This window comes from Myodes glareolus, chromosome 15, assembly GCF_982192425.1.
Source record: "Myodes glareolus chromosome 15, mMyoGla1.1, whole genome shotgun sequence".
NCBI classification, from domain to species: domain Eukaryota; kingdom Metazoa; phylum Chordata; class Mammalia; order Rodentia; family Cricetidae; genus Myodes; species Myodes glareolus.
In genome coordinates, this window is record NC_142040.1 from 49,236,201 (window position 1) to 49,260,030 (window position 23,830).

Consider the following 23,830-nt stretch of genomic DNA (forward strand, 5'->3'; position numbering starts at 1 on the left):
GAGAGCCCAGGTTCTCATTTAAATAGTTGGTGATTGAAATGTCAGCTCCAACTGCCTGGCAGCCTGGACAAGAGGACTAGCATGTCAGTCACCAAGAACCCTTGGCCCTCTTATCAGTCTTTCTTCTTTCTTCTCTTCTCTGGTCCCTCCATCTTTGTTATTCCCCCGTTTCTACTATGCAGTGGTCTTAAAGTTTGCCTGCACAATGATTTTTTTACATAGCCAATATGATGATTATTCATCAAACAAACTGCAAAAACAAAGCCACTTGTATTTAGTATTGTTGGTGGTATTCAAAGAAGTATTCAAAGCAAAGAAATAAATGGAGGTGCTAAGAACATTGACCTTGAAAATAAGAATAATCACATATTAGTGTAAGAGGTGCTGCTATGTTGATAACTGTTCACACACACACACACACACACACACACACACCTTTGTTCCTTTGGGAGATACCCTTGTTTAAGGAGAGCTCTTCCCATCTGACCAACCTATCATCAACAAAAAGAGCTAAAAGAGTAAAAACATTGGTGGCCATACCCAGATTCTGATCAGGGCCCCAAGTGTAGTGACTCAGGTTTCTTAGTAATTCACCCTTTGTCAACAATGTTCGTTTTATCCCTCAATGATTTTCATATATCAAGCACCTAATCTTTAAAAGAGATCTACGTTTATATGGCCCTTTTTTTTTAAAAAAAAGTGAGCCAATAGAAAACAAAGTCAGACAGCTGATGATTTAATGAGACAAAGAGTCCCTTTCCTTTTGTGGCACCCTTTGACTAGAAACAAAGATAAGCAGGTTTGAAGGAAGGCACTCTCAGACTTTGATGGTGCAGATAGGTCCCAGTGCTTGTGTGCCTCACAGTAAAAGGAGAAGATGGAGGTGGCACTATAAAAAAACAACTTTTTTCAAGCTTGTTGCTATATTTTTCTAAGCTGTGAAGTTGATAGCTGTGAAGTAGACAGCTCTGTGAACATCTACCTATCAAATGGAAGTTGTCTTATAGAGATGGGTGCACGTTTTTACTTTGAATATGCAGATTTCACAATCATTTTTTCCACAATCATTTCTCATCAGAGAGACCCGAGGATATTGTGTTGCGAGAGACAAGGGCCAGTAAAATCTGCACCACTCACTGCCAGACCCTGGGAGAAGTACATGGCCTCTTTAAATCTCCTTTTGTCATGTTTGGGGAAATAAAATTTTCTGTGATATATAGTATTATGATGGTTAAACAATATCTAGAAAAAGCACCTAGGGTCCTTCCTGACACTTCATACAGACTCAAAGCATTGGTAGCAACGTAATTGTGTGTGTGCATGGGTGTGTAAATGTGAGTGTGAATGTGTGTGTTTATAGTTATCTGCCTTACCTATTGTTTCTAGAGCCCGAGCACAAACAGGTTATGCCTCAGCAATACAGCTCCACCAGCCACTTTTACTAGAAATTTATAATCAGCTATCTGGACTTTGGTTGCACGATATTTAACTTTTTAAAGCATTAACAACAGACAAATACTTCATGTATTATAGGGAAATAATCCCCTCAAAGCTGTGATACTGCTCAATGGTAAAACACCTACTTGCCTAACATGTGTGAGGCCCTAAGTTCTGCTTTTTCCTCAGTGTGGAGAGAAGGAAGACAACATCTAAGGTTGGGCTCATGTGTGGAAAAAGCATGTGTGTAACAAGTAGATCCCAACGTAAAGTTTGCACTGAGTGACAGGCAAGGCAGTCGTCCTATGGAGCTCATTGCTGATCTAAGGTTTCGCTTGAACTATGTCACAGGACAAAGACCATCTTGGCATAGTAAATAATGTCCCTTTCCACAGTAACTGACAATGTCTAAAGAGAGAACTTTGTGTCACTAGGTGTGGGCACAATGATGCAGACCTTTAATCCCAGCACTTGAGGGACAGAGGCAGCTGGATCTCTGTGAGTCGGAGGCCAGCCTGGTCTACATCGTGAGTTCTAGGACAAAACCAAAACAACAAAAAGAGCTTTATGTTCCTTCAAGGGCCTCATTAGTTGGAGTCTTAGCAGTCAGGTATTTTCCAAGAAGAATTTTGACTGAGCTCCGTATTTAAAGTCCAAACACAGCATAGCAGCTAACATCAAAGTCAACTGAAGCGGAGCCACAGTTGATTTTACTTAAAGTACTTTAAACTTAGAGGGGGGAAATGAATACGTCACTATCCAAAGATGCACATTGGACAGAGGTTAATTCTTGTTTGATATTAAAAGATAGTGTGTGTTTAACTAGGTCAGAACAGATATTTTTTCATCTCTTATTTTGAGAGGGCCTAGCTTGGAAATATTCACTTTCTCTGTTATGTCATTGAAAGAAATCAGGGGAAAGGATAATCATCAAGAAAAACATACATTGCTGAAGAGAATTTTTATGCCAAGCTAGCAAACTGATGGGAAATCCTTCGACATCTTGATACAATGAACAGTATTAATGAAAACTCGGTTTTCAATATCGGGAGCATATTTAGCCTCTTCTAGAAATGTAAAATTGCTCTTTCCCCCAAACAGACTGTCATCCAAGGTAAAAATCCTTAGGGGAATTTTTTCTCAAAAAGGCAGGAAAATAAGGGTCTCTGTAATCTGTGAGTGTGATCTAGGAGTCTAGTATTTTCATGTTGAAACTCATCAAAACAAACCATTTAACTGTGTCTTCGCAAGTTCACATTGTAACAGTTCTAACTGATTCAAACATATAACCTTACTGAATTTATTAAGGAAAATATACCCTCTTGTAGAAGAAAACATATCAAACACTGTTTGGATTAATGTAATTGAGTTGTTCATCGTATCAGATTTTTGCTGTTCTGTCCCAAATACAACAGTGAAGGATGTTTCAGGCTCCATCTCTCATTTGGCTGACTTGTAATTCACCTTGAAAATCTGGCAACTAACTATTAAGTAATTTTGTGGAAAATATGATTGCATTTTCTGATTATTTTCTCAAAATTTGCCTAGAATATCAACTTGTAATAATCTGCTGCTCTTTCAAAGAACAAAATGTGCCCTATAAGTTATTAAATATAATTTAATTTGCAGTTAGGAAAAGGAACCTTTTTTCACCTCACTTGGTAGCTATCACGAATTTTTGTTTTTAGCTGTTGATCCTCGGGGCAGCACTTCTCCCGTGTGACCCACAGACCCCCTCCATCAGACTGGCTTTGCCATTTTCAAAAATGGAGACCCCAGCTCTTTTTCTAACTCCATGAAGCTGCCTTCCTCAGTTCCTTACCTGGGATCTAAGCATCTCCATTTTCAATGTCTTTTCTGAGAAATAATGCTTTATTGTTACTTAAGTTCTATTTGCTTGTTTGTTTGTTTGTTTGTTTTTGTATATGGACATTTTTACCTGCATGTATGCTTGTATGTCTGATGCCCATGGGGACCAGAAGAGGGTGGTAGGCTCCCTAGCACTAGAGTTGCAGATTGTTGTGAACCACCACTGGGTGCTGGGAAGTGAGTCCAGGTCCTTCCTCTGGAAGAGCAGCCAATGCTCTTAACACCTGCGCCATCTCTTCAGCCCCACTAGGAGATTCTTATGCACACAACATCTAATCATTTTGTAAATCTCCAATTAGTTTCTCTTTAAATGGCATGTGATGCTTATATTTTATAATATAAAAATCGCTTGTTTGGCACTATCTTAAAACCACGTTTTCCTTTGTTATACCTTGGGCTAAATAAGAATGGGAGGGTAAAGAACGAGGATAAAGACGGGCCTATATATCACACATTGGTATGAATTGTTACAGAACTTCTTGTAGATCCTGACCAATTTAAGTCCCAGAGAGCTGGCCAGCATCCAGCAGCCTCCTGCAGAAGCAGGGAGGACACTGGGCAGTGTTCATTCTCTCATCATGCTAGGGCTTCACCAAGCTTCCCAACAGAGCTGAGCATCCTTAAGATGCTTCCTAAAGATCCAGGGCATATCTTGCTTGCTTCTCCTGTGACCAAGGACACTGTGTACAGCCCCTCCAGTATATGGGTCTGACAGTAACCAAACCTGCAACCACAGATGCTGTGACCTCTCTAAGTATACTTTGTCACCTGGTTTGCATAGAGACAGGCTTTGGGGTATCTTGTTTCCTTCTTCCTAAAAAGATAATTCTGCCTTGAATTTTTTTTTAAAGTTAAACTCACCACAGTTTAAATAGTTCACATGTGACTGTACTGTAGGCAGCTCAGACACCAGACTGTTTCTTTCACCATCTCGGAAACAGCAATGATAAGTGACCTCCAGCTGCCTCTGTCCATATATTTCTAAAACTGCATTGGCATCTCCCCCTATAACCATCACAGTACATTCTGAACCGCGTTATTTGTATCTACAGATAAACCAAATCTATTGTGAGTTAGAACCATGCCCTACTCACCCCCAAGTTTTTCCTGAGGCCCTGCAAGATATGAGATGAACAAAGGAACCTCAGTCACCCAGTGAGCCAACACCCCAACTTCAGTTCCAGACATGTATATGGAAAGAGTCATTTATTTAAGTGCTGAAAAAAATACTAAAAACAAGAAAAATGTGGAGCAGTAGAGGCTCCATAAAATAGTGTCAGTAAAGGGGTTTATTATAAAATGATAAAAGGAGGAGGAACAAGAAGGGCAGAAAGCCAATGGTACCCTCTCAAGCTATCACCTGCCCCACTGCAGTCAGTTTTGCCTAGACCAGCATCCCTTAGAGGAAGCTTTTCACCGCTCCATACCGACTACCACAGCAACTACATCTTTGACATTCACCTGTCTTCTTCCATCTGAACTGCTTTCTGCCTCTTAAAAGTCAGGATAACTGGCTGGGCTATTGTGGTGACAGTGGGGGTTCTGTCCACACAGTCTTCTGAGTCTGCTCGTTTTCCCAGTACAGACTTCGCTGAGAATCCACCAACACAATGTAGATGCCCATGATGGTGTCATTTCCAGGAACCCCTGCGTACATAGAAGGATGAGAAGAAAGGAAGGAGAGTGAAGTTAGTTATGGGTAGTAGAGGGATGACAGACACCCGGACACGAAACGGGCAGGGAAGCAGTCCTCAAAGGGAAACACCAGCCTCACTTCTCCCAGCAGGATCCTAGAGTCTATCAAGCATCAGAAAGAAGGAACTTGTATGGAAAGAATGATTATTTTGCATGTAATGAGCGAGCGTGGAAAAGATGTAGCCGGGGGTGGCAACAAATACCGATCAAGTACCAAGAACGTGTTAGGTACTATGTTAGATCCTAGAGACCACCAGAGGTAGGATGAATGGCTTGCTGCCTTCCTAACACATCCCACCTAACAAGAACCACAGATAAATAAACCAGCATTTCGACTGTCACGTAATGGGGATAAAGCACAAACAGCACAGGGCATTGAGGACTTAAAGTCTCAGACAGTCCTAGAACATGGAGGGAAGCCTTGTTATTGGAGTGGAAGCCTCTGCTGAGTGCAGAGACTGGGTGGCACACCAGCCAAGGGAGGGAGGGGAGAAGAAGGAAAGGAACTGCAGAGAAAAGCTGCGCCTACTCAAGTGTTTGGGGAGAGTGGGCGGCTTGGAGGGGAGTTTTTGTGTACCTTAGAGTCTCCTCGGGAGAAGCAAGTGAGGCTTGAGAAGCTACTACAAAGATAAGCCCTCTTTACTTCCTTCCTGAAAATAGAAAGGAAGGTCTCAGATCTCACCTTGTTTTTGCTCCCTTACCCTACCCTCTGCTTCTTGAACCTAGCGAGGAACCCAAACAGAATCCACTGTTCAGCTACCTTATGGGAGAAGGACACAGTGTCCAGACACCAGACTGTCTGGGTTCAGAACCCAGTTCTACCCTGAGAAGCTGTCAAACGTGGGACAAATGAATACATTCATTTTCTCACCTAAAATAAAACCAATAATACAAATACCTTACTTCATAAGGTTTTGGAGAGATTCGATAAGCAAGGACTTGTCTAAGTTGAATAGAACCCTAAGTTTCTTATTCGATTAACAAAGGCTCTCAGTAGCTAGTGAGAGAATAGTCTTCTCTGCACAGAACACTACACACAAATCAATTCTACAAGAGCCAAGGCTGAGGAGAAAAAAAAAACCTAGCCAATTTTCTATGTGTCCTATAAGAGGTTATATTTATCAAAACAAAGGCACTCCTAGGAGAGTCAGAAAATGTTCAGGTCCCTGTCAAAAATGACTGCAACAACAGCAATGGCTAAAGAAAGAATGTCTCATGAACTTGGGAAGGGGATACATAGGACAAGCATGAGGTTATAAAGAAGAGGGAGGAAATCATGTAATTAGGTTTTAATCGAATCAACAGAAAACTTACAAAAGAAAAGAAAACATACTACAACATTCTCATGTAGAACAGGCCAGGTGTGGGTGTCCATGCCTTTAGTCCCGGCACTTAGGAGACAGAAGCAGGTGGATTTCAGTGATGTGGAAGCCATCCTAGTACCCAGAGTGAATTTATACCCAACTATGGCTATAATGTTAGACCCTATCTCAAAACCAAAGTATAATAAATGAAATAAAATTTTGAAGGAAAAACTATTTTAATACAGCCAAGGGTAAATTTCCAGGCTGGCATTCTTTCAACGCTTTAAAAATGAACTTCATGGGCTGGAGAGATGGCTCAGAGGTTAAGAGCGTTGCCTGCTCTTCCAAAGGTCCTGAGTTCAATTCCCGGCAACCACATGGTGGCTCACAACCATCTGTAATGAGGTCTGGTGCCCTCTTCTGGTCTGCAGACATACACACAGACAGAATATTGTAATACATAATAAATAAATAAATATATATTTAAAAAAATGAACTTCGTTACAAGAAACACGATGGCGGCACTTCCTGCTTATCTTCATGTTGTTGCGGGTGAAAGTTTAAACATTACTCATAGTTTTCCACTGTATTTGGAGTTGACAGCTAATTCTGGTCGTCTGTCCCACCCACACCATACCATAGGCTATTCCAATTCTCTCCAGTTGGCACCAAAGATACCAAAGCTTGAAGATTGTGTGACTTATCTGAGTTCTAGAATGAGACTAAACCCTGGGTGTGTTTGTGGAATCTACGTTTATATTACCATACCTGGTCCTTGAAAAACTTCGTGCCCATAAGTTGTTAAAACACTGTAAGACATTTGATACACACTCAAAAAAAAAAAGTGTTAGTTCTTATCTCAAAATTAAGATGTTTGCAGGAGGAGGTGATAAGAGGTGTCTCAGCAATTTAGAGCCCTTGTTATTGTAGAGGGCCCAGGTTCGAGTCTCAGCACCCATATGCTAGCTCACAACCATCCATAACTACAGTTCCAGAGGGCTCAATGACCTCTTCTGACTTCTATAGGCACCAGGCGTTCCTGTGGTACACAAACATACATGTACGCAAAAGAGCTCCCCCACCACAAAAACTTAAATAAAACTCTGAAAGATTATTGTAGGAATACCTGCGCAAAGAAATGTCTGTAAGGAAAATACACTTGGAAAATCCCAGGATAAGCTGAGGTGATTTTTTTTTATTATTATAACCTTTTTAAGATAGAACTGATGGGTTCTGTGTGGTGGCACACACCTGAAGTGCCAGTACTTGGGAGCCTGAGGCAGGAGGATCTTGTGAGGTCAGTGCCAGCCTGGGCTTTGCAGAAAGTCCAGGGCAGCCTGGATAGTGGAGACTTCAGAGACTTCATTTCAGACAAACAAAACTATGACTGTACTGAGACTGTGAATATCGAAGTGACAGTGCTGTTTGCAGTCATCTCCAGATCACAGCTGCCCATCGGACTTTGTCTTTACCTTTGTCTTTCTCTCCAAAATACCTCCAGAGGACCAGTGTCCCTCGGAACAACGTTAGGGTTAATAACACAGGGGAATTATGCAGACTGATGGATAATGCTTACATGGATAATGCTTACAGTTCAAGCTCACCAGAGACAAATGGCTTACATTTGCTGGGAAAGCCCTTTGGCTGTTCTGAGCAGAAGCCCAAAAGGGAACTTGGAGTCATCGTTCTTAATCTTACATTTGCTTGTGATGGGGAAGCTGAGAACAACCTTGCAGAGAGATTGTCCCCAGGTAAAGCAGGAAGTGGTTCTTGCTGTAGCCTCTGACAGCTGTGCGGAGCTGTTCAGAGAGAAAGCTGCAAGGCGCGGGCTCTTCCAACCCAGGCTCACCAGGCTCACAAGGCAGAAGGCTCCAGATTTGACGCTGAAAAGCCAATCTGTCAAATATCACATTTCAAGTTTAAAATGTAAAGCACACCAATTGCAAGGTCTGTAAACTCACTGGGAGGAAAAAATAAACTCCTTTCTTTCTGAATGATGCCCTGGTCCTATCGCAACCAGCAGCGTAAGAATGATTACTCAGACAGAATCTAATCAGCTCGCAGCTACCAGACTGGAGAATGCAACTGAGTTCAGTATCAAGAGTGATTCCATTCTAGGCCCAATCATATCAATTTCAGGAGACACTGAATCAAATAACTTCTTTAATCACCTTCTTACTTTCAAAGGGAGAAAGTTGAATTTGGCCACTGCCAAAGAGTCTCTCTGAAGTAAAGCTCAGTACCTTGAAAAGATGTTTACAGATCTCTTAGGAGTGCTAGTTCCTCTAAGGAAACAGAAGCCTCCCTCAGTAGGCAGGAGCACCATAGTAAAAAGGTAGGAATGAAGGCAATTAATTTGGGAGGCTAGTCACAGCCCTCAGGAAACTAGACAGGGGTCTAGTCTCCAGCCTGCAGAGCCCTGTGTAACGATGCTAAACTGTCTGGAAATAATGAGAGTCATCGAATAGCCACATCCCTCCATTATCATGGCCCAAAGTCCAGAAGTAGAGGACCTCTTACAGGTCAGAGGAGCCGAGGGCAGATGTGAGGATGCTTCCTTCACAGGTATGTAGCGCCTGGGTGAGATCGTAACTACTGCCTCTGGAAATTAGGAGGCCCTCTTGCCTATCAGATTCTGTGCCAGCCTCTTGAGGTAAAATCTGTTTGTCGCTTCACCCATGAGTTGTTGTCTTCAGCGGCTTAAACCACCTTGGTTAAAATGGGCTTGAGGAAGGAGTCGAACCAGAAGACTAGAACTGGAGACGTCTTGACTCAGAAAAATCAGGAAGTTGCATTGCGATTTTTACTTTTACTTTTAACTTTACTGACAGGCCTCATTTCTGAAAAACTCTAATGTTATAATCTTTGTTTCCTCCCCCACCACTTGGGACTGTTTTGAGAGGTGAACAAAGTTTAGTCCTTTAAGGATTGCTACTTCTGATGTAAGACCCCTCATGACAATCCTCCTCAAGACTGGCTGTGTTGATCATCCAGAGAAAAGGGTGCTGAAATATTTAGTGGACTTTAAACTCTGAATTTGGACCTCGGCAGCATGGACCTGGATGTTGTGATGGCCTCAGGTGGCAGGCAGTAAGACAGTGCAGCACTCCACAACTCACGGCTTCTGGCAGGGGAATGGGAGACGAAGGACTCAGCTCTATCAAAGGGGCTGGCCACTGAGAGGTGGACCATGCTCCCATGTGCATATAGGGAACACAAATTGGGCTTGTTGGGGTTTTTTTTCCTTATTTTTTAGTTCCTATTTTTAACTTTTGGGAGGGTCGTAGTTCACAGGGGCAGATATGGAAGAACTGGGAAGTGAATGTGATCAGGGTTCCTAGAGAATCAATAAAAAATGCTACGTTGAAAAAAAAAAGTCTAGCTTTGCCGGTGAGAATGATGCCATTCACGGAAGCAGCAGTGTGGCTCCCTACAAGTCTGTTCTTAGGACAGGTGCTGAATGACTTGAGATTCTCCCAGGACAAGCGTGAAGTCACCGCTGTGGGCAGCGGAGTGAGCTCCCGTAGAACGGATGCCGTTATTTGAAGCAATGTTGATCTGTCCCCTGCACCTGGCCATGCAGCGCTCCTTACCTCTGCATCTCCTACACAAAAGGAGTTGTTCAGTGTTGTAGAACACCACGACCACGCTGTACCCTTTGTACATCATAACTGCGTCCACTGCAGAAATTTTAGAACCCTTGAACTCTTGGCCTTGGAAGCTGGCAGCGCTTACTGTCACACAAGCCCACTAACAGCAACCTTTTCCCTACACCTACATGGGGCTCTGAATACTTCCTGAGAAGCTGGGGCTGCCCTGTCACAAATCAGAACCACTAAGGTGAAGCTTGAGACTCCTCCTTGACCAGCATCTTTTAAGTTACTGGAAGTTAAAATGGTGTTGTCTAAAACCTCCTAGAAACATCATACACAGCAGGGACCTTGGATGTAGGAGGCACAGAAATGGCTGAGCATGTTTTGAAGTTAGAACAGCAATCCTACTCAAGTTCACAGCCTCGTCTCTGTTATAAGCCACAAATTACAGGGTGTTTCCCAATGAGATGGAAAGAAACCACTCACAACGTACACAAGAACCTGCTTATTCCATTTCACACAAAACAGTCTCATTTCAGAATGGTGGCAACTTAAGTCAGCTCTGCTTGCTACCCGTACCACACGCGCGTGTGTGTGTGTGTGTGTGTGTGTGTGAGCACGCGCATGCACACGCACACGTGCTCGCGTGCGCGCGCGCACACACACACACACACACACACACAAAAGTAAATAATAAAATAAATCTTAAAACATAGGCTGAACAGTCAATGTAGTAAAGTTCCATTCTGTCTCTCTTCCTAACTTAAAGTCTCTTTCCTTTCCCCCTCTCACAACCAGAGGTGGAACCAGCAACAATTTTTCCCCCTGGGAAATTAATGATAAGCCTTACTTACTCCCAGAGTCAGCCAGTGTTCCCAGGCTCATACCAAACTATAAGCAAGCAACACATATGACTGTAACTATTATTGAATCAATATTCCTCTTCACACACACACACGGGGAGAGAGAGAGAGAGAGAGAGAGAGAGAGAGAGAGAGAGAGTTTTGTTTGCATTTATCCTTAGTATATTACTTATTGATTTTCTTTTCTACTTGATCTCATAGTTTCCTTTCTCACTGAGATACCTAATAGCTCACTAAAGGGAGATATTTAACAACAAGGGCTTTGAAAGAAACTAGAAAGAAGTAGTTTTGGCTTTGAGGCATGCTAAAACAAACAAAACAAAAAAAAAACCCTTCAAACTTAAACAAGGAAAACGGAATTCTATCATGGAACTTGTGATTTGGGCTTTGTGTCTGAGTGAATCATTACTCTTAGCCAGACTTACTTTGGATTTCTTATCTTTGGAACGGATGGAGGATGTTCTTAAGGATCATTCTATGTTGTAGTGTCCCTAAGTCTAAATTATCTTCTTCCGCTGTATTTCAAAGTCCAATGCGGAGGCAGAAAGGTGACTCCAGGGAAAATCAATGCTACTGTTTGTACCAAACACCGTAAGAACTACTAAAACAGCATCGTGATAAGCTCTTCCAGCCCTAGGGTGCTGTGATTCGGTCTTCAGGCATCGGTCACACAAACGGTAGCACACATGGTCAAAGGATCATTTCCCCTCTACCTGTCTTGTTCTATTCCAACATATGAAAGTGATAGGCACATCCGAAGAAGAACAATTTTTCTCCTGTCCGTGGACTCTACCATCCCTCAGTCATCTACCTTCCCCACCTCCTCATCTCTCTCTACCCAGTCCGTCACTTCCTCATCCATCCAGTTACCAACAGGATAGCATCCTGGACCGACTTCCAGGCCTCACAATCCCTGAGTTCTCTTACTTCAGTTACAGATGCTCATAAATGCCTTGTCACTTACAGGGTGGGCAAGGGATGGTCAGGGGGACTCTCTGAGAATGAAATCCTAAGTGAAAATATCAGAAAACAGTTGATACTGTATTATTAAGAGTGCAAAGGTGGGCTGGTGAGATGGACCCATGGGTAAAAGGGCTTGGCACGCAAGCCGGACAATGTGGGTTCAATCCCTGGAGCTCATGGTATTACAAAGAAAACTGACCCCTGAAAGTTATTCTCTGACCTCCACACGTGTGTGCACCTACCCTCCCATGCACAGACGTCAAATATGCCCAGTAATAATACATGAAATCGAAAAGATGGAAGGGTGAAAATAATTTAAATGCAAAATCCACGTATGAAATTCTAAAGGTAAAATTAAATTATAGAAGTTGAAAAAATCAGGGAATCAAAAGGGGGTAGGTATGTTTAAGAAGGAAGAGACTCAGGTAGCCAGTTACACGCTTTTGCAGCACAGACATGTCATGAAGCTACTTCTCTCCCGTAGACTCAGACATTCTCGAGCTGAGCATTGAGTAAAACACCGTGGCTACAGAACTGCTGCCCAGACCTCGATGTGTGTGCTGATCTACCCCCAAGAACCTGTAGGGCAAAGCTGCTGGCTCAAACATCGAGAGTCCCATCAGTAGATATGCAACAGTCCTGAGCTCTGGCCTTTCTCATAAGTTCTCAGTTGATGTGTATGCTGCCAACTGTGGTCCCAGAATTTGAGATTTGTTATCTTTAGTATAGTAAAATATAATGGGAAAATGTTATTTCTGGGTTATTTTAGTTATTTTGAAAAATATACATAAAATACATGTTTATACCTTAATTTATACTTCTATCATATTAGTGATGCTACTGTTACCTGACTGGGATATCTCTATTCTACAAAAGGAGAAAATGAAGTCGATGAGTGTCCCAGTGAGGTCTACAGGTCACTTACACTAGAACTCTCTGACCTAAGCAAGACCTCTGAGCTCTATTCAAGAGCACTGGAAACTAGAATCCCTCTGCCAGACTATTAGAATGTGTTCATTAAATGTACTTCTTACTCATGCCAGGTTAGGAAAACTACTGTCGTAGACTTAGCGCCAATAACCTGTCTGATATAATTTACTATATAGTAAAACTTTGTTGTCCAAAGTTAGAGAGGATATCTCCAACAGAATTTGACTCTCCTCTTTCTTTCTATAAGAGAACCATTTATTTTCTCGTGTATACATCCAACATTTCTGAGTCCCTATTATGTATTTACACCAGGAAATACAACACTGAAAATGAAGTACGTGAGTTTTTTACTCCTATAACAACTAAGTTATAGAAGTTGTTTTCCTCCTTCTAGCTGGAGGAATAGACCAAAGCAAAAAACCCAAACAAGCAAATTTGGAGAGTGCTGTAAACATTACAGGCAGAAGGATACAAGCTGATGACTGAAGATGCAAGGACACTTTTGATGTAGCAAAGGAGAAAGATTTTTAGGTGGGTGGAGTCAAGGAGATAGCGCTAATGATGAATCTGGAGCAATAAGCACCAACCAAATGCTTTGGATCCAAGATCACAGCTTGAATTTTGTAATCAAAACAATTGACATTGAGGCTATTGTGATAAGGAGTATTATGGTATGGTCTGCAGGTCAGAGCTCATTTTTTTGCCATGTAAAGCATAAACTGTAGACAAGTCAACGTAAGACAAAAAGGTTGGCTAGGTTTGTGGAGATGGTTCGTTGGTAGAGTGACATGCGAACGTAAGAATCTGAGTTGAGATCTTCAGCGGTGGTTATAATCCCAGGGCCAGGGAGGCTGACAAAAGCATGTTACTAAGATCTTGGTGCCCAGCGAGTCTCACAGAATCTGTGAGCTCTGGGCTCAGTGAGAGATTCTGTCTCAGAAAAAAAGGTAGAGACTGATTGAACAAGACAGTCAATGCTAACCTCTGGTCTCCATATGCAAGAGCATACGTATGTACTCCCGTATATATGTCCCATGTTTACACATACATACACAGAGAGAAACACTACAAATAAACAGAAATAATAAAATAAATAAGAGACTTTCTAAAGGGCTGCTGTAGTAGTCTAAATAAATGACTTTAAAGCTTGAACCAGAGGAGTAGAGGGGAAGAAGCAAAAAATAATTTTCTCATTTATTGGATGTAGAAAATAAAAGGTGGAAGCTGAGGATAGTAGATCATGTTTGTAATCCTAGCACCAGTATATTGAGGAAAGAAGACTGTGAGTTTGAGGCCAGTCTGAGTTACATAGCAAGAACCTGTTTCTAAAACAAAATGAAAGGAGGTGAGGGGCATGAGGGATAGAATATTAATATGAATTATCGTCAAATACTTTTACTTACATGCTAATGTCACCAACAGTAAATGTGACATTCATTTTATAACATAATGACAGGTTAATTTAACTCTTGCTGTATAGATCAAGCTGGCCCAGGACTCTTGATCTCTCTGCATCAGTCTATCCAGTGCTGGGATTACAGGTGTGAGCCACCATGACCCGCTTGAGGTGACCATCTGACTGCACCGCGGGCAATTAGGGCAGTTTATTTCTATATGAGTTTTTCTATACCCTCAGAGACTCCCAATTTCCTACACAGTTATCTCTCTGTGTGTTGTATTATGGAGGTCATGAGAAATTCTACGTCATCTTGTAAAGCTTTAGCCAGAAATGAGTAAGAGCTTATTTGTGTAGTTGAAAATGCTTGTTTGTTTTTATTAAAGAAAAGGAGAGAGACCTGCCCAATGTGGAGCCTCAGGTCACCTGATTTCTCACCACTGCTCCCCCTCTGCACTGCACTGCTCCCCCTCTGCACTGCACTGCTCCCCCTCTGCACAGCACTGCTCCCCCTCTGCACTGCCCTGCTCCCCCTCTGCACTGCCCTGCTCCCCCTCTGTACTGCACTGCTCCCCTTCTATACTGTACTGCTCCCCCTCTGCACTGCACTGCTCCCACTCTGTACTGCATTGCTCCCCCTCTGCACTGCACTGCTCCCCCTCTGCACTGCACTGTTACCCCCTCTGCACTGCACTGCTCCCCCTCTGCACTGCACTGCTCCCCCTCTGCACTGCACTGCTCCCACTCTATACTGCACTGCTCCCCCTCTGCACTGCACTGTTACCCCCTCTGCACTGCACTGCTCCCCCTCTGCACTGCACTGCTCCCACTCTGTACTGCATTGCTCCCCCTCCGCACTGCACTGCTCCCCCTCGGCACTGCACTGCTCCCACTCTGTACTGCATTGCTCCCCCTCTGCACTGCACTGCTCCCCCTCTGCACTGCACTGCTCCCACTCTGTACTGCATTGCTCCCCCTCTGCACTGCACTGCTCCCCCTCTGCACTGCACTGCTCCCCCTCTATACTGCACTGCTCCCCCTCTGCACTGCACTGTTACCCCCTCTGCACTGCACTGCTCCCCCTCTGCACTGCACTGCTCCCCCTCTGCACTGCACCGCTCCCCCTCTGCACTGCACCGCTCCCCCTCTGCACTGCACTGTTACCCCCTCTGTGCAACACTATTCCACCCACTGCACTACACTGCTCCTTGGTTGTTTTATCTCCTCTCTTCTGCATTTACCCTGGAATTCTCTTCCCTAGGTCTTGCCTTATCAAGTGGATCTTTTGACTCAGGGCTCTCCCCTTTCAATAGAGGTAAACTTTTAAGAAGAGCAATAATGGCAACGATCATTTTCATAGCAGAAGTAACAAACACTTTTCAACTGAGTCCTTTATCCTTGTCTAGACTGCTATCATGATTAACTCTTAGCTATGTCATTTGTTGTCACCTCATTTAGCTTTATTTGGAACTGTACCCCAAATATCCACTTTGTCCAGGCCTGAAGGGAGGCTCTACCTTCTTAGAAGGTCCTTCTGGTTCTTTTGCCAATGCCTATGGCTCTTTGCCAGGTCTGATGATCGACTGTATCCCAATTAAAGCCCCATAGTTAGAGTAGAAATAGACAGGTTTCCTAGATAAACCATTAGTCATTCCTTTAATGCACTGCACTGCCCTCCCTCTAATTCCTTTAATAAGCATTTTCTTTGTGGCATTTCCTCTTTCTTTCCTTACAAAAAAAAAGATATATTGCTCAGGAGGCAGAAGCAGGTGGATCTCTGAGTTTGGAATCAGTTTAATCTACAGATTGAGTTCCAGGATAGCCAGGGCTACATAGAAAAATCCAGTCTCAAAACAAAGCAAATGTGTCAAAGTTGAGCTTGTTGAAGTAGAATATAAATTAGTGGTGAGTAGAGGCTCTAGATGGGGCACATGGTGACAGGGGCTGCAGGCACACTGAGAAGACTGAGCGCTTGTGTTCTGTTACATGGAAGGGGGCTGTTTACAAAACCATGGCTGATACATCAAAATGACCAAAGAAGATGATTTAGGGTCTCCTTATTACAAAAATAAATTATAAACTTGTGAAATCAGAGGTGATCTAAATATCCTAAGTTGGTCATTAATACAATGTATACATATGTCAAAATATCACATGTAAAATTATTATCTGTCTGCTAAAAGTTATATTCAAAAGTGTCTGCCAAAAACTGATACAGGCTGAGTGTCACTAATCTTAAAACCCAAAATCCTAAATGTCCCAAAGTGCCAGAATGACATCAAAGTACAAACCCCACACCTCAATTCTCCTCTTTAGCATAAATTTGATTGCTGCTTTTTGGAGGGCATGTGCATGCCACAGCACACATGCAGAGGTCAGAGAACAACTTCCGGGTGTAGATTCTCTCCACCCACCATGCTGATCTCAGATATCAAACTCTGATTTCAGACTTGGCAGCAAGCTCCTTTACCTAATGAGCCATCTTGTCAACCTCTTTAGGTAAGCTGAAAGTGCTGTGTACAATTACCTTTATGCTCTGTGAATAAAGTACACATGATAAATTATCTTCATATTTGTCTGCATTTAGGTCACATATCCAAAAATCTCATTATGTGCACAAAAATGTTCCAAAGTATGAAACAGATTTACCCTAAATAAATTTCCAATAAGGGATACTCAAGGAGAATAGCCTAAAGTATACTTTTTTTTCATAAACAGAATTTCTTGTTTCTCTGCTTAATTCTGTTGTTTTGTTTAGCTTGTTAGTTGTAAACCCTCAAAAACTGGAAGATCTCATGGGAAGACCTTGGCTTACTGCTCACAGTTATCCCGGTAGTGACCTCCCACAGTAACCAGGCATACGTCTCGTGAGCACCACAGGCACACGCTGTCAGCCTATTGATCAGAAGCACGCTCTGGCCCAACTGCCCAAGATGGTCTAGATGTCTATTTCTGCACCATCCTCTGGAATGCTGCACCGCAGCCCAGGATTTATTCCTTCTCTGCATGCAGATGCTGCGTTTGCAGGTTATTTCAATATTCCTCATGAAGTGTTCTCAAAGGATTCTAAGCTTTTGTTATTCCCTCGAGAAATGAAATTGTTCATCAGATTTCTAAACTTGAGTTCTAGTGCGATTTATCTTTTCCATGTTATAAGTACTCTTTTAAGACAGTATGTGTGTGTTGTACGTGAAGTAGGCGCATATGTGTATGTAAGCTCACATGTTTCTGTACACAGAAAAAGGCCAGATTAAAAAGCATCAGGCATCCTGTGCTCTCCCTCTCGGCCCTGTTCCTTTGAGATGATGTCTCTCATTGAACCTGGCTGGAGTTGAACTGACAGACAGCAATTCCCAGCATCCTCTCTGCTCCTACAGGTGCACATAGTCACACTCAATTTTTTACGTCGTTACTGGAGATTTGAATGCAGGTCTTTATGCTTGCACAAAACACCAAAACCCATTGAGCTATCACCCTGGCCCTAAAACAACATTTAACATTAGAAGAAAAGATATCGAGCTATTGTTTTCCACCCAAAACAATATGTTCTTAGAGCAGAAAACAAGGCTTTGCAATCTGCAAGTATCTAACAAAGAGCTCATCTTACATATGGACTTTCTTTTTAAAGTATTTAACATTTTTAACATTAGCTAGTTAATTTTTAACTAATCCCTTTTTAAAGGACAAGATGCAAAAACCAGCAATCTCTTATTAAATTACTGCAAAATTTGAAAATCATGTTATGTGTTGAAAATAAAATCACTAGCAAAAAATTTTTCCTTTATCGTTATATATAATTAAATAGGTAACAAAGTTGTTATTGGGAAAGGAATTTTCTAAGAATTAAATGGGGAAGCTATCAGGGAGGATCATAAGGAAGAAAACCCTTGCCCTCAAGCCTGAAGGCACGAGTTAGGTCCCTGAGACCTACTTACATGGTGAAGGAGAGATCAACCTCCTGCAAACCATTCTCTGACTTCCTCATGTGTTGAGGTGGCACATTCACACACGCAAATAAATTTTGAATATTAAAAATAAATTCAAAGCAATAATTGGATGACACTCTGAATGTTAAAGTCACTGGCAAGATAAGGAGTTGAAGACGTGACTGCGAGTTGGTTTCTTTTCAGAATAATTTTGATCCCTCCTTCTTCACCTCTGTCTTGATTTGGCTGTGACTGCCTTTGTGGCCCTGAGGTTTCAGTATTACTTTCCTTCTCATCTTGACGGGCTGTTCTAAGCTGGCAAGCATTGTCTTGGCACTTTGCTTTCAAATCAAAAGCTTTCTTACTAATATAGTTCCTATGTTCCGAGTTCACCTAACCTGGTTTGCAAAATTTCCCATCCACGACAGTTTATAAATCCTTTGAAGATAAGAACAGAAGGCGCGAAGTTAAGGAAAGCAAAAATAATGTAAAACCAGGCTCCCTAACTCAAAGTGCAGAGGTTTCAAGACTGTTGGGTGTGCTCTGAATGTTTTCAAAGTACTTTCAGAGGCACAGCAGGATCTACTTATGTATCTATATTCTGTATAATGTTTTATAGTCTATCAAATAAACTCACAAAAGGGAATATGTGCTTTTTGAGCAGCTTATTTCAATAAAATGCTAGATTTCTTTATAAATTAATTTATGCTTGTAAGATATGTTCACACTCACACAGATGGAACATCTTGTAAGCATGGCCAAACTCCTTAGCCTCAAGTATAGAAATGCAAATTAAATGTGTGATTTTTATACTGTCGAAGGTTTCTCAAGTGTTTACCCCCCCATAGGCCATAACAGAACCAGGCTCCAGGGCAGGCCATAGGCAGTATTGCACACCTATGTGCTGGGCAGGTGCTCATAGTTTTCAAAATCTCATAGCACTCTGCCAGTTGAGAATACAAAAGCAAATGAAAACCCACAGAAACAAACTAAGTTGCCCTGTGTCTCAGGGCAAAGAAACGCTCATTCTGACAAGACCAAGTCTCCCGACTCCAGCACATATTCTCTCTGTGAGCTGCACAGATGCTTAGGAACATTTCTTTTGGCATGCCTAAAAGTCAAGAACGTGAATGTGGTATCTGTTTGTTTCTGGACACACGAGGATGGATTTACAGAGACTTAGACTTTCAATTCCTAGTCACAAAATTCTAAAATTTTCTGCCATTAGAGCCAGGAGTAAGCATAATCAATTTGGAAAGAAAGATTCTGTTTTTCTATTTATACATTTTAATCTCATCACATAAGATACCCTGAATTACTATCATCTGAGATCACCCTTAAGGGCAGGGCCAGATGACACTGAGCCACCTCAGACTCATGGAAGACCCTCTCCACTCATTTCCTTTTGACAAAACGGCCCCAGTGTCCCACCCACCCAGGTGTGCTACAGCAGAGGCAGACGGTCTGTGCAAGGTCTCTTCTGAACTTTGGAAATTAAAAGGATAAAAAAAAAAAAGTTTGAACGAGGGCGGCTAGTTTCTTAGATGCTTGAAGCTATTTCCACATTCTAGAATGTTCTGTAGTTACTCTTACTCTTTTTCAGAATAGACACAGTCATTTCTCCTCTACTTTTACCATCGGTTGCTAAGTTTATCATTAAGATGTCTGTCATCTCCTCACCTCTCCTTGAAGCCTCCAGTTCATGACACACAGAAGGAACTGTGTGTTCCTTCTTCTGAGCCAGACGGAAGAGAGAGGGGTGGGCTGTGAGGGACCTTATGAACACATTTGTTGACTCTCCAGGACACCAACCTCACTTCAGTTTCATTCCTGTGAGAAGCAGGAGAGCATAGCAGGAAGGGCAGAAACACAACAAGAAAATGACTGCGGTTGGTTTATCTCAATTTCATTTCTTACCACCTCTGAACTTGGACAGTTTTTAACACTAAATAGAAACAAAATGATAGCATATATCCTAAGGTTGTTATAAGACATAAGACAATGCCTAATAAGGTCTCTGACTCAAACTGAGGATTGAATTCTTACTCTGACATTACCTGTTGGTGTATTTTTATATCTATCTCTCTTTATTTTATTATACTTCAATGTCTATACTCTTCCTAACACAAAGAAACATTTTTTGAGAATCTCAAATATTAGTTATGTTTTATAAAGCCTCCAAGATTGAGATATCAGAGTTAGCCACATATACTGAAGTCAAGTCTACTTGTTTCTTTGCCCCCAGGAAAACAAAGCTGCTTTGCTTTGGAATAGTTTTCATACATGCAAATGAGTTTTGGCAGTATTTGAAAGTGACCACAGATTTTGCAAAGCAAACTATTTCACCACTGCTTCCTAGTGCCCTGGAAGATGCTAACGTCTGATGAGGGGTGGGAACAGTCAGCGTCTCCTTGAGTCTTACAGTTCCTTTTCAACAATTTCCCAATGCTCGCCTTCATTTCAAACCCAGTCTATTTCTCTCTGTCTCCGAGTCTTGCCCTCCTTTGGCCTTGATGGCCTCGCAGACAAGCCCCATCCTGCTGCCCCACAAGGTGCCTTCACCTGCGATTCAACTCCTTCTGCTCCAAATTCAATGGAAAAGCAAGCATGCCCTTCCAAAACAACCTTGGCTATTATAACCAATGAACAGCAAGTGGAGGATAGGCAAATAGAAAAGCGGGTGTCTACCAGAGATGCTTCTTCAGAGAGGCCCACCAGCCTGGGTACAGGCAGAGAGGCCTAGAGGGTTCTGGGTATGCCCTCTCTCCGTGCTTCCAGTTTAGAAGACTGATATTGCCCAGCTCTTGTCTGTAGCTTCTCACTTCCAGGTCTTAGTCCACTTGCATATGAAAAGGACTCATGCTTGATGAAATCTTTCTGTGAAATTTAAGTCACAGATGGTTAATAAACATTTTTATATGGGGGCAATGGTTTACTAATATTCATTCACAGCAGCTTTTTCTCTTTGACTACCAATCACTTATTTATTAAAATAGCAAAACATCTTTTCATCTGCCCAGTAATATAATATTTATGTTCTGGTGAAAGAGCCACTTCTAATTAATAAACAAGGTCGTGGGCAGTCAACATAAGGCTGCATGGACCACAATGGTTCTATAAGATTATGAGTTAAGATTAAGTACTTCATTAGGTGTTGATCAGTTTGAGTCAGTCTCTTTTAAAAAAAAAATTTATTTATACAGTATCCTGTCTGTAGGCCAGAAGAGGGCACCAGATCTCATTATAGGTGGTTGTGAATCACCATGTGGTTGCTGGGAATGGAACTCAGGACCTCTGGAAGAGCAGTCAGTGCTCTTAACCTCTAAGCCATCTCTTCAGCCCCTTGAGTCAGTCTCTTACATACTTTCAAACTGATAGAAGGCTGTGTTCTTGTCAGAGGTTGTTCAGATATCTTTTGTTGTCAGGTTTCAGATATTTTTAAAAATAGGAAGCAAGACAGAAGCAAGAGCTAAATTAGCAAAATTATATTCAGTCCTGTCCATGGGAGGAACAAAAAGATTACTACTTTTTAATGTTTTTAATTTTACTTTTAAGTGTGTGTGTGTGTGTGTGTGTGTGTGTGTGTGTGTGTGTGTGAATGCAAGTGTGAATAATCTAATATGGCAACATAGTTTAAAAGAGTCTGTTAGAATCCCTGGAACTGCAGATGCAGTTAGCTGTGAGTTTCCCTAAGGTGGGTGCTGGGAGCTAGACTCAAGTCTTCTACAAGAGCAGTACACACTATTAACCACTGAGCCATCTCTCTAGAATAATATTCCTAATAAAGACATTGTATAAACTGATGAGAACAAGAAAATGTTATGTAAAGCAAAGATGAAGAATTGACTAGATGAAGCATTTTAAAAGAAATATAACTATAAACATGGAAATGTTGCACTCGTGTTTAAATTGATGTAAAATTAACACATTTTTCAAGATGCCATTCTCTTTCCCTCTCAAAAAAAGTCATCACAAAGCAAGGAAGATGAGAGACACAAACGCTATGCTGAATGAAACTAGGTGGAACCAACAACTTAAAGAATAAAATATCAAGCCAGAAAGTAAATGGAGAATTAGGTAATAAAGGTATCTGTGAGAACTTCATTTATTTATGAATGAAGAGAATGAGTGTTTTGGTGGATTAGGAAATAACTATAAATATCTGACTAAGAAAATAACAATAAATATTTGATTAAGTACTAAAAATTTTTCCTTGATGCGATGCTAGCCGTAATATGATAACTGGAGAAGTGGCACACTTAAGCCTGAATTTCATATATCATTTTTTCAAAATAAAGAGTCAAGAAAATTATGAATGAAGCCTGGTGCTTTCAATATCTGTGGGAATAAAAAAAAAACATGTTCAATTCCAGTCTACCTAGGTTAGAGCATTACATGTAGGGTTAGAGGGAATGCCAGTCACACCCAGTTACCCAGTATTCCCACCTTTCACTGTGCATATCACAATATATATGGCAGTTTATATAGATTAAATGTATTTATTATATATTTCTTCAGAAATGGTTGTCCGATGTATCTCTTCTGTGTTCCTAGTATGTAGTGTGGGAGTATTGTATGTATTCTGTCAATCATATTTTAATAAAACACTGATTGGCCAGGCAGGCAGTATAGGCGGGAAAGCTAGACAGGAAATAGGGGTGGAGCAAAGAGACTGAGAGTATTCTGGGAAGCAGGAAACTCCCTAGCCACTCCTGCGCCCACCACCGAAGAGGCAGCATGTAACTTGCCCAGCTGAGAAAGGTACGGAGCCATATGCTAACATAGATAATGATAATGGGGTAACATAAGTTATAAGAGTTAACAAGAAGCCTGACCTAATGGGCCATTCAGTTTATAACCTAATGTAGACTTCGTGTGATTTTCCTTGGGACTTGCTGGCTTGTTGGGGTACTAGGTGGGACAGAAACCCCAACAAGCCAGCCCTCAAGCTACAATGTAGAACAGAACTTGGCATATTGTAGACATTCTACAAAGACTTATCAAATGAAAAATAAAACGTTGAACTTACTCACCACAGGACACTATCCTAAGTGTTTTACAACTGTTGGGCCATAACATCCACAGAACCCTATAAGGTGGCACCATCATTACATTTTATAAATGTAACCAGGAAATAACTGTTCCAAGCCAGGATTTAGCGCCATGCACGCCAGTGCCACGGTCTTCCCCACAGAACATTCTCTTAAAATATCAGCATCCTCTTGCTGGCAAAGAGAAATCCCAGAACGAGTGTGATGTTGCAGAATTTTAAAGCATCAGAGATCTGGATGTGTTAGCACATGCCTTTAATCCTAGCACTTGGGCTGCTGGGAATCAGAGACAAGCAAATCTCCATGAGTCCCAGGTCAGCCTCATTGACACAAGGAGATCCTGTCTCAAAAGTCAAAATAAAATAAAAGGCAACAGGGTCATAGTAGAAGAACTGAGCAGAAACAATATACTGGAACTGAGAGGAGTCGTATATTTACATCAAAATGCTCAGAAATACACAAAATTTAGTACGCATTGCTAGGTGGTGGGAAAATAGGAAATTCATACTTTAATGTTCTTAATATCATTTTATAGTTTTAACAATGTGTATTTATTTATGGGATTTATTTATGGGATGATTTAAAAGGCTTCCACGTTTCAAAACCGTAGCCCATACGAAATATAATTTGTTAAAAGTTCAAAGAGCTTGTCAAAAACAAGTGTGTTGCCTGTGAGAATAGATATGAATACCACTTCTCCAATGGCGCAAAATACAGATCCAATGGAAAAAATAAAGTGTATTTCTAAATTCATGAAGAATGTGGTACAAAGTTGATGTAGAATTGTTCACAACGTCAAGAGT

At 41.6% G+C, this 23,830-nt stretch overlaps 1 protein-coding gene across 5 annotated transcripts in view; it reads left to right on the plus strand.

Moving 5' to 3' along the window:
• The window catches only part of Fyb1 (FYN binding protein 1), a 132,971-nt gene that overhangs the window by 65,092 nt on the left and 44,049 nt on the right, over positions 1-23,830 (plus strand). The window lies entirely within an intron of this gene.